Source organism: Rhinatrema bivittatum, chromosome 2 (assembly GCF_901001135.1).
Source record: "Rhinatrema bivittatum chromosome 2, aRhiBiv1.1, whole genome shotgun sequence".
Lineage (NCBI taxonomy): Eukaryota > Metazoa > Chordata > Amphibia > Gymnophiona > Rhinatrematidae > Rhinatrema > Rhinatrema bivittatum.
In genome coordinates this window covers 593,310,770-593,323,122 of record NC_042616.1, presented here as the reverse complement: position 1 = coordinate 593,323,122, position 12,353 = coordinate 593,310,770, and the positions used below count along the sequence as shown (strand labels likewise).

The 12,353-nt window shown below is 41.5% G+C and overlaps 1 protein-coding gene across 4 annotated transcripts in view; it reads right to left on the bottom strand.

The window, feature by feature from the left end:
- YES1 (YES proto-oncogene 1, Src family tyrosine kinase) overlaps positions 1-12,353 on the bottom strand; it is a 201,345-nt gene that overhangs the window by 120,258 nt on the left and 68,734 nt on the right. The window contains exon 1 of one of the 4 annotated variants that reach the window (XM_029591088.1): positions 7,814-7,900. The exons of the other annotated variants lie outside the window; for them this stretch is intronic. The gene's annotated coding sequence lies outside the window, so the exon portion shown is untranslated. Of the gene's footprint in view, positions 1-7,813; positions 7,901-12,353 lie in introns of those variants that run through there. 4 annotated transcript variants of the gene reach the window in all.

Here is a 12,353-nt window from a genome sequence, read left to right as displayed (position 1 = left end):
ACTGGGTAAGTTTTCTAACATAGAAATAGATATTCAAAAGATAGAAATCTGATGGTACATTAAAAGACCAGGCAGCTGCCTGTTTCTGCCTACTGCAATACCATAATACTGCTGCTCTGGCTTTAGCCTTGCTTCCCCACTGCTGAGATAGCTCAATCCCCCTCTGGGAGTACTGTGTTTTCTTTGCATTCAGTTATTCTTCCACCAACTCTGTCCACACACTCACTGCCCTTCTGGAAAACAATTGTCTTCCTCATGTTATGTCAGAGTCTACCACTGCCAGTCTGCCTTCAACTTTTCAAAAATCTATCCCCACATCACCATGTCCTCTGGAGTACCAGTTTTTGCACCAGAGGAGGAAATCTGGCATCATGAAATCTTCACACATCTCCATCTTTAAAAGTAAGTAATTGGCATAAGAAAAGAAAAACTAACTAGATGCGTAAATGTTTCCTAAAGATTTACCATTTACAGTATCATAGCAGACCAAGTTGGAAGGTGAATACCAGGTTAACCCCAGAAGTATTTATGAGGTACAACAGACTTGAAAACGGCATCAAGCTCTGTAGTTAACATATTATGTATTTTTATGTATGTGTACTTTAAATTTGTGTTTAAAATCTGCATAAGAACATAAAAAGTTGCCTTACTGAGTCAGAGGATCCATTAAGCCCAGTATCCTGTTCCAATAGTGGCCAATCCAGGTTATAAGTATCTGGCAAGAACCCAAATGTTAAATAGATCCCATGCTACTAAAGCCAGTAAATAAGCAGTGGCTATTCCCTAAGTCGACTTGATTAATAGCAGTTAATGGACTTCTCCAGGAAGTTATGAAAACCTGTGTTAAAACCCAGCTACACTAATTGCCTTAACCACATCCTCTGGCAATGAATTCCAGAGCTTAATTGTGCTTTGAGTGAAAAATAATTTTCTCCGATTTGTTTTAATTAACTTCATTGCGTGCTCCCTAGTCCTGGTATTATCTGAAAGAGTAAATAACTGAATCACATTTACCCATTCTAGTCCTCCCATGATTTTTTAGATTTCCATCATATCCCCCCTCAGCTGTCTCTTCTTCAAGCTGAACAGCCTTAATCTCTTTAGCCTTTCCTCATAGGGGAGCTGTTCAATTCCCTTTATCATTTTGGTCGCCCTTCTCTGTACCTTCTCCAGTGCTGCTAGAATGCAGTGACCTGAATTCCACACTGTATTAAAGGTGCACTCTCACCATGGAGTGATACAGAAGCAGGGGTGGATTGGCCTATTAGGGCTTCGAGCATGCCCTGGTGGGCTGGACAGTGCGTTGATCGCAGCAGTTCCATACCTGCGGAGCTGCTGTGATTAATACTGGGCCCTGCAGCAGCTCTCCTGGCAAAGCGGGAGACTCTTTTTCACTTTTGTTTTGCCTTTTGGGTTTTTTTTCCCCCGCGGCTCCATGGGCCTGCCCTTTGTTTCTCCAGTCCCCACTGGCCTGTCTTCCCCCCCTTCTCGTGGCACCCTCGATGCAGTTTGGGGCTGAGCCCCTCCTTCCCTCACCACCGCAGAGGCAGGAAACATTCCTGCCCCCTCTTTTCACTCCAGGCCTGGTATCCTGCCAATGTTTCTGTCACGGAAGGCAGCAGGCAGACTGCCCACTGCTTCTTATCAACCAACTGAAGGTCTCTCCTTGAGCTCTGCCACCCACCAGAACCCACCTTATGTTGGGACCACAAATATTTAAGACTTACCCCTCCCCCCCCCCCTACACACACATTAGGGCCTTCCTGACCACCTCTTCCCACACCAGCACCATCAGCAGATATCCCTGTCTGGATTTCCCCCTGACCACCAATGTAAGTAAAAAATTTTTAAAAAATATATATATTCAGAGGAGGCTGAGGAAAAGAGTGAGTGTCAGTGAGCATGTATTTGCATGTGTGAGCGTAAGAGCCATGTATGCCAGCATGTGCGAGTGAACATGCATGTGTATGGGAGAGTGTGCCATCAAAGGTGCAAGGGAGCTGGCACGTGTGTTAGTAGGTATGTGTGTCAGCATGCATGTGTGAGGGAACATGCATGCATGTGTGTGTATGTCAGGGAGTCAGTGAGAGTGTGTGTATGTATGTATGTATGTATGTCAGAGCATGTAGGGGAAGAGAAAGTTTATGCACCTCCATCTCCACTAATCCACAACAATTTCAGGATGAATGGAAATTAAACGTTCCTAAGTACATAAAGCTTACTGATTTTAATTATTGGGTGTTTTCTGATGTGTCTGCTGTTTAAAAATAGTTATTGGTTTTGAGAAATCTGTAAACATTTTTATATAAGCTTTTAATTATTGTTATTAGTATGGTTTTTCTATTATTGATGATTTATATTTCTTGATTTCATTGTTTAAATGTTTCAAGAAGAATGGTGATGCTTCTATTTTTCCCTTGTTCCACCGCATACAGAGTCTGATTTCTTGCAGTTTCCACTCATTTCTATTTATACTTTATGGTCTCCTTATTCTGTATTTGGTGAGGGTCTATCTGTGTACTGCATTGTGTGTCCAAGTTGAGATATTCACCTAGCGTGTAGTTTTTGTGGGGGAATCTGTAGCAGCCTGGTTTGTTCTGTTTTCATAATAGAAGGTGTACTGGTGTTTTAGGGCCTGGTGCAATATTTGCAGTGTTGCCGTTACACATAAATAGAATTTTCATTGTTTGAGTACTGGTATTTAGTGCTGTTTTGGTATGGGAGTTTTACTATATAGTAATTGTAATTTAGTTTACTCAAGGCTTTCTGAGAGCCAAGCCCAACATGTGTTAGAATAGACCAAATGCAATATGGGATCCAAGCATCTTTTTACTTTTATTTTTTTGCTAGGTTTTCTGGTTGGCACCACAGCAGTGCATGAAATTGTAATTTATGTGATATTTTTACCTCAAAAGACTGTACTTACAGTATGTCCTTTGATGTAAAATCGATGGTCATAAAGCATAATTTTAAATTGTGTGTGCGATGGGAGGGGCTGGAAAGTACAGGATATAATGTTCACCTATGACACCTAATACCCTAGCCCTGGCTGCACTGGCACTACGTGGGAAAGCAGGATTGTGGACCTGTACTGCTTTGGATCCTGTGACTCTCCCCAGTCTCAACCAGGGCTTAATTTTTCTTTTTATAAGACCTGGAGGAAGAACATGGATCATTTCTTGTCGTCCCCTCCCCCAGAATAGGTAGGCAATGCAGAACCTGAGGAACCATAAAGCAGACGCTATAGCCAATGGGAATGAATGAAGTGGTGGTGGAGGCAAGGAGAAATGGAGCAAGCTACAGTTACAGAAAAGGATGGAGTGAGCCAAGAGAAAGTGCCTGTACACTGTTTGGGAGGCTACTGTCTGCTAGGTTAATCTCTGAAAGGGGCAACGGGCTGTGGAACCAATGAGTCTTCTAGAGAGTGGGGGTGCCAAGAAGGGGTGGGAAAGGGAAGGCTGGGGGAGGGCTGGCAGGAAACAAAACACTTTACATAATGATGCAGCACTAGTGGAGCAAGGGCACTCACTGTGCGAGCACATGAACAGCAGCATAATGACAGAATGTGTGTCAGAGAGAGTGTGTGTAGAGGCATCTTTCTGTGTCACAGAGAGAGAGAGACACACACACACACACACACACACTTTGGGGTAAATATTTGAAAGCTAACCATTTTTCTAAGTTAGCTGGCTATTCAGTGGCTGCTATATAGCTGAATAAGTCCTACTTATCCAGCCATTTAGCACTAAACGCACTTTGAATATCCGGCCCTTTGAATTTGAGTATGTGTGCGTGATATCTTTTTTTTTTTCTCTCTGACATAGAAAAACACTCCATACACACACATACATATACGCACGCTCTCTCGCTCTGTAACAAAGACAAGACACATCCACAAACAAACAGAGAATGTGTATTGGTGTCTTTGTGCCAGAGAGAAAGTGGGTGTTTGAAAGAGTGTATATGGCTGTTTTTTTGTCTGAGAGATTATGAGTGTTTGTGTCCGACACCGGCAGGCAGCGTGGTTGTCTCATTACTTGGCAACTAGTTCAAGAGCTGATTAGGAATCCAGCGGGGAGGGGGGGCAGAACTGATTGCATGGATGGAAGGAGGCCTGCAGCTGTACTTGCTCACCCTTGGTCTTGGGTGTGCTCCATTACTTAGTTATTTAGGAAAAAATTTGAAATATGTTGGAAATATTTTGCTTTGGTTCCATCAGGCTCCAGGTCACATGATGTACATCTGAAGGGTCAGTTTGTCATGCTTTTGGGAACTGTTGAAACACACACTACATGGAAAGCACAAGGAAGTCAGACATATTCCCCATGGGCTGGTTGTGAAAAAAATACCCTGAGCTGATATTTTCCTGCAAGTCACACCCCTGTACAGAGGCATTATGACATTCTCCGTTTTACTCACCATTCCCTTCCTAATAATTCCTAACATTGTTTGCTTTTTGTCCGCTGCGGCACACTGAGCCGACAGTATTAATATATTATCCACTATGATGCCTAGATCTTTTTCCTGTATGGTAACTCCTAATATGGAACCCAACATCGTGTAACCACAGCATGGGTTATTTTTCCCTATATGTATTAGCTTGCACTTGTCCACAATAAGTTTCATCTGCCATTTGGATGCCCAATCTTTCAGTCTCTCAAGGTCCTCCTGCAATTTATCACAATCTGCTTGAGCTTTAACTACTCTGAATAATTTTGTCATCTGCAAATCTGATCATCTCACTCATCATACTCCTTTCCAGATCATTTATAAATATATTAAAAAGCACAGGTCCAAGTACAGATCTCTGAGGTATTCCACTGTTTACCTTTATCTACTGAGAAAACGGAGCATTTAATCCTACTCTGTTTCCCGTCTTTTAACCAGTTTGCAATTCACAAAAGGACATTTGCCTCCTATCCCATGACTTTTTAGTTTTCTTAAAAGCCTCTCATGTAGGGATGTGAATTGTTTTTATAACGAATTGAAATATCGTACGATATTTCTTAATTCGCTATATATCGGTTGAATCGTGAAATGAACACTTTTCCCCCAAATTTTTGTGAAAAATCATTTTTCGGCTTAGTGCGCGCTAACGGGAGTTTATTTTTTATTACTTTGTTATTTTTTGTTAGCGCGCACCAAACCGAAAAACAATTTTTTACTTAAAAAAAAAAAGCAGATCCGTGTGAAAACAAAATTTTCCCGCGGCCACACGAACCCGAAAGCACAAACGATCGGGCGCCCGATGCACATCCCTACTCTCATGAGAGACTGTGTCAAACGCCTTCTACCAACTCACTTTTATCCATGTTTATTAACTCCTTCAAAAAACATGTAGCAGATTTGTGAGGCAAGACTTCTCTTGGGTAAATCCATGCTGGCTATGTCCCATTAAACCATGACAATCTATATGTTCTGTGATTTTGTTCTTTAGAATAGATTCCATGATGTTTTCCAGCACTGAAGTCAAGCTCATTGGTCTATAGTTTCCTGGATCACCCCAGAGCCCTTTATAAATATCAGCGTTACATTGGCCACCCTCCAAGTCTCCAGGTACAATGAACAATTTTAAATGATAGGTTATAGATTACTAGTAATATGTCTGAATTTTTATTTTTTACCATCTGGTCCAGGTGATTTGCTACTTTTCACTTTCTCAATCTGGCCTAGTACATCTTCCAGGTTCACTTGATTTGGTTCAGTTCATCTGACTCATCACCCTTGAAAACCCAGAACAGGTATATCCCCAAAATCCTCATTATAAACACCAAAGCATTCATGTAACTTTCCGCGATGGCTTTATCTTCCCTAAGTACCCCTTTAACATGATTCCCTCATAAGCTTCCTGCTTTGGATATAGTTTATAAAGGTTTTATTATGAATTTTTGTCTCTACAGCAGACTTCTTTTCAAATTGTCTCTTAGTCTGTCTTAATGTTTTACATTAAACTTGCCAATGCTTATGCTTTTTCCTATTTTTTTCACATAACAGCTCCTTGTGTATTTTCCCCTTACTTTAGGTGATCTTTCTCTTATTTAAATCAATTTGTTTAAATAGCAAAATGTCAACAGGGTGTATGTAATAAGTAAAATACTGAAAATCCTCCAGATTCACACAAAGCAATTCTGAACAAGGGGCAGGTTCCCACTTTACATCTCTTCTAACATGGAGCAATGATGCATTAGGTGCTGACGCAGGTCTAGAATAAATAAAATTGTGCTTTCATTTTTTTTTTTTTTTTAGTTGGGAAAGAATGTTATTTTCTAGAAGCAAAACAAATTAGTAGTTAACTTTCTACTCCAGGGCTTTCCAAACCTGTCCCAGTACTCTACAGCCAGTCAAGCTTTTCAGGATATCCACAGTGGTCCCCAGCAAAGGCTAGGGAAGCCTCGCTCTAACCATTTGATTAACTAAGTAAAATTGCTCAATGATTTAGCAAGTTGTACTCTGGCCCCTTCCCATTTTCTGGCTGGCTTGGCTCTGCAAACTGAGCAGCATGATTATTACCGGTACTTCACTATATTACCTGCAGCCCTCAAGAAACCACAGTCCCACAAATCTGAAGGCCATTCTCCTCAGGCTTGTAATGGCAAGCCCAATGCCTAACAGAACCCGAAGTTTTACATTCACACATGCCAAACAGAGAGAGCATGAATGTGAGCAAAGAGATTTTACAGAGGCAGAGCATTGATAAAAAACATTTTATTTTAGAAATAAAGAATAATTTTAAAAATTAAAAAAAAAAAATAGTTGACACAGGAACAAAAACAAGAATCAGGAAACATGCAAGTTGATATTTTGATGATAGGTAGTGCAACTGTATGTAAGAATTTCTCTCTCATACAAAACATGTGTTCTCTAGCTCTTTTGTGTTCTCAGTGCTGAAATCAGAGCACCATGGAAACTACAACTGCTTTCTAATTACAGCAAAGATGCTATTTTCAGCATTTTCACAGTAGAAATTCTTGATTTTTTCAAAATATAGTGCTACTGAATAACACTCTTCATAGCTTCTGGAAGAATTTGGCCCTGGTTAAAAAAATTTCCTGCTACAAGAGAGAGATTGCTGCTTTAATATCTCAAGGTTAGTTTGATTGAAGATAGACAACAAACAAGATTTCAGCCCTCTTGAAACTACCCATGTTTGAGCTTACAACAGTGTTACATAAGACCAAAAGTCCATCGAGCCCAGCACCCTGACTCAGGTGGTGGTCAATCCGGGTCACTAGGAAGTAACCGGTAGATGCCAGGGTAAGTGGCAGCTTTCCCAAATCCACCTGGCTAATAATGGTTCTTAGGCTTTTTCTCCAAGAACTTGCCCAAATTTATTTTTATTTGTTGATTTTTATATACCGACATTCGTCGGAACATCTCTTTCAAACCCAGCTATGCTAAATGCAATGGCAACAAATTCCACAGCATGACTGTGTTGAGTGAAAAAAATTACTCTCTGATTTGTTTTAAATCTCTTACCTGTTATGTTTCATGGACTGTCCTCTAGTCTTCATACTATTGGAAAGGGTTAATAATAGTTCTCTATTACCTGTTCCACCCAGTTCATAATTTTATAAACATCTATCATATCCCTTTTCAGCCTCTTCTCCAAGCTGAAAGCCCTAACCTGTTCAGCCTTTGCTCATAAGGGAGCCCCCTTTATCCGTTTTGTTGCCCTCCTCTACACCAGTTATGTTTTTAGAGGTGGGTGACCAGAATGGCACACAATATTCAAAGGTGTGATCACACCATGGTTCAATGCAGAGATATGATATTCTCAGTTTTATTCTCCATTCCTTTCCAAGCAATTCCTAACCTTCTCTTTTCTTTTTTTCAGCACTGCCACACGCTGAGCTGATGATTTTAACGTATTGTCCACAACGGCACCAAGATCCTGGTTTGCGATGATACAAAACCCTGTGAAATTACAGAAAATTATATTCCTTCAATTTAATTTTTTCTTGATCTCATTTTTTTTTTTTAATGCAAGGCTTCCCAAACTGTGGGTCGGGATCCCAACATGTGGGTCACATAATCTTCAGCTGGGGTCACAAGTGCCTCAAACAGAAGCACTCTTGATGACAGCAGCAGCAGTGGAAGGCAGCATGGGACCTGCAAGCCAGCACAAACTCGCAGGTCCTGTAGAGGCCCTGTCCTAGGATGAGTTTCTGTGGTAACAGGAAGTCATGCGTGAGGAGGGATTGAGGCCGCTGACATTACTAATGCTAGTGCTGCTTGCAGATCACTGTTGGGTTTGACACCAGCCATGGGTGAAGGGAGGAGGGCTGAATGTGCATGAAACCATGAAGACTGCCAGAACTTCTCTTTCCTCACCCACTACTGAACCCATGCAAGAGAAAAATGTTACCTGGTCATCAGCCTGCCTTCTCTTCTCACTAGTTGTCATCTACCTTTGGCTCAAGCCCAGATGAAAAGGTTGTCGCTTGCCCTGAATCCAGGGGGATGTTTAGAGAAGGGGGCTGTTTGAAGGGAGGCATCATTTATTTTTTTTATTTAAAAATCATTTATCGCTTAACAGAAAATATCTTCCTAAGTGATTTACAACAAAGTACAACACATAGAATAAAAATACAATGCACAAAAAAATAAAACAAAAAAAAAATCTAAACACACATAATAAATTAATCAGACCTTCTGGGACTATTTTGTTCATCACCGCTGAAAGGCACTTTCTATCCACAGGGCAACTTCATTCATCAGGCAAGTTTTTAGGGCTTTCCTAAACTTGAAAAGATCTACCTCTTCTCTCAGGCTCAGTGATAAGTTGTTCCAAAAATGGGGAATCATTCCTGAGAACAATCTTGCCTTCAAGCGAGAATGCTGAAACACTTTAACCTCAACCCTTAAAAAGTGACTTTTCAAGGACCTTAAACTTCTACTGGGTTTATACAAACTGAGATGACTCTTCAGTTGTTGGGACTCCTTTCTAAAGTTTTAAAAGCCAAGGCCAGATTCTTAAATTTACCCCTCGATCTTACTGGCAACCAATGAAAATCCAGTAATAGCGGCTCTGAGGGAGTTCTCCTGGGACTTCCATTCACAATATGGGCCGCTGTATTCTGAATAATCTGCAGCTTTCAAATAGTTCTAACAGGAATTCCCAAAAATAAAGCATTGCAATAATCAATATAAGATAAAAACTAAAGCGAAAACTACAGTTCTCAGAATTGTTATATCCAAAAATGGTCTAATCTGTCTGAGCAATTTGAGTCTGAAATAGCAATTTCTCAGCAAAAGAGAAACATGTTTTTCAAGACCCAGAACTGAATCCAGTTGAACTCTAAGGGATCTAGCCTCCTCTTTAGGAAAAATCTCCTGCCCCATCCATCTTAACGTGAGATTTAATGTATTATTTCCCACAAACAAAATTTCAGTTCTCTTAGAATTCAGCACTAATTTACTGCCAAGTGCCAACCAATTTTTCACCGATTTCCAAACAAAAATTACCAATTGCTCATAATCAGCTTCCCTATTTGGTCCCAAAGGAACAAGAATCTGGATGTCATCTGCATATATATATAATGTTTAACCTCCAAAAGAGAAAGAATTTCAAAATTAACTAGATTAGTCGTCATATTGCCATCACAAATTTTATCTTGACCTCGTCACAGCATAAGTCTCCTCCATCCAACTGTCCCATCAACAAATCCACCTTCTCTCTAAAAAATTTAGCAAAAAGGTGACAAGTCTTGAATATCTTCAAAACGACACTTTGCCTTTCTTTAGTTTACCAACTAATGTATTCATTGTACTATAAAGAAGAGATTGGCTATGGAGGGTGAGAGATGGGGTATTAAAGAAGATTGACTGGAAGATGTACGAGAGGAGCTGGGGAGGTGAGATTGGATCAGTTGGGGGGAATGTGAAAGAAGGGTTGGGAGGAGGAGGTGAGGCTGAGATGTGATAGAAGGAATGAAGGATGGAGTGAGAAGGAGGTGATGACAGGATCAGTTGGTAGTCATAAGAAACGCTTGGTGGTGAGAGAGGATCTGCTAGAGGGATGCAAAAAGGACTGGAGAAGGTGGGTTGGAGATGTAAAAAGGGGATCAGCTGAAGGGGAGAAGACTGAGAGAGGGGATCCACTAGAGGGGATGGAAGCTGAGAGAGAGGATCAGCTGGGAGTCCAGTGAGGATGAGTGGAGTGATTGTTGGAAGGAAACCACACCACAGGTAGTTTGTTTTGGTTGTCCTCTGGTGTTGTATGAATTTTCAAGTGCTAAAATGAGGTCACAGCAGTTAAAAGCTTTGGAAGATCTGTTTTAATGAAATACTATGAATCATATTAGATATGTTGAGTGGTAGTCAGGACCAGAAGGCTGAATTAGTAAGTTTCTAAAACAAAAACTAAAAAGTTTTTTTTTGTATCATGAATCTCAACCGAAGGGTTATTAATGGAATGTTTCACCAACATGGCCACCATGGCTCCATGTGGCTACCAATGCAGTTTTATATTTCAGCTAAACGGGAAAATAAGGCACCAGTTCCCATGTGAGCCAAAGAATAGATGAGCGGTAGCAAAAGCCAGTTTGTGCATGAAACTAGCAACAGGATGATGATGAAGAACCAGGATGAAGAGCTGGCTCATAAAGGTGGAGCAGCCAGAATCATGCACAAAGAACACCCCACTCCCGTACTACTGGTTGCCATAGAAGAGCAAGTTAGGGGAGGGGAGTGGAAGAGAGATAGGGTAGGAAAGCGAAGAAGGCAAGGGGGAATGCCTGGAGTAACTTTTTTTTTTTTGTGCACCGCCCCCTATCCTTAAGGCTGTGCTGCTCTCCCTGGGGTATAGCAGCAGCATCACCAGCACCGCTGCAAGTATCTGAAGTCATGTTTCCAGGCAGGAGACACCAGCAGCTGCTGCTGCTACTACTGCTCAGGCAAGGCACGGTCACTGTCACTCAATACTCCAAGCATGCCTCTCTCTCTCTGCTACCTGCTTCCAATATGGCCACCCTAGGCTACTCATTCTGAAAGCACCTCAATCCATGGGAACACCAGGGTCAAAATACCACCCATTCATTCATTCTAGCTCCAGTATCTTGCCGTTTCCTGGCCAGACAGAGAGCATTTTCTTATTCCATGGTCTTATTCCATAGAATGGAGGAGAAGTCTAGTGGTTAGAGCAGTGGGCTACGAACCAGGGAAATACCACGCAGTCCCATTGCCCAAGGTCTACAGAAAGCCTGAGGAAGTCACTTTACCCTCTGAAGTGCTGAAAAGTGGAACATTAAAAAAAAAAAAAAAATTCTACTCTAGGCAACATGCCACCTTGTCCTCCACTCCTAAATTTGGTCCTGGTAGGAGGAAGAGGAAGGGAGTACTTCAGCAAAAACTGTCAAGAAGGCTACCACCAAGAATTGGTGGCCACACCAAGATATCTGTTGTGAGAACCCTTGGATGTGTGACACTATTCAATGGAATTGTTTAAATGATGTGTTTTTTTTCCCTTTTAAATAAGAAAGCCTCAGAAGGCTGCAACTAACTTGGTTTGCTAGAAATAAATGTATTTCTTTAGTATCAAAACTTTGCAAATGCTTAGGGGCAGATTTTAAACTATTTACGTGCTTAGGGGGGATTACACACGCCGGGCCTATTTTCAAAAGGCCCAGCAGCGCACGTAAAGCCCCGGGACGCGTGTAAGTCCCGGGGCTTGAAAAAACGGGCGGGGCTGTCCGAGGGCCGCTTGGCCGGCAAGTGTAACTTCTACAACAAAGGTCCGGGGGGGGTGGGGGGGAAGGAAATGGAGAAAGCCAGCTGGTGTCCCAAAGGGCTCGGCACGCACAAGTTGAACTAGTGTGCACCCTCTTGCGCGCACAGACCCCTGATTTTATAACATGCGCGCGACTACATGCGCATGTTATAAAATCGGCAGTACATTTGTGCGCGCCGGGTAGCGCGCACAAATGTAGGCCGCACGCGCAGGTTTTAAAATCTGCCCCATAAGTTTTAGTGTTTAGATGCAGTATGGTTGCCATGTTATTGCACTTAGAAGTACCACTTACAGAAAACGTGAGATGCCAGCCAAACCTTATCGAAACCTAAAGGAAAGAAGTCCCTCCTTGTATAATTTAATAGGGTTTTTTTTTGAGGAAAGAGGGAGTAGTTTTAAATTTCATTAGGTCCTTTTTGTGCTCTGTTGCTTACTTATAATATGGAATTATAGCTCCGATTTCCCCAAGCAAAATAGGTCTCTTGATGTAACATCATGGCAGCTTGTGGCAGGGCTGAGTGCACTATATTCATCCTATTTACTTCTCAAATAAACCCTCTTACTTTGCTCACAAAGGCTACCGAATATTGTCTATTTCCATCTTTTTCACTCTTGCAAAGCATCA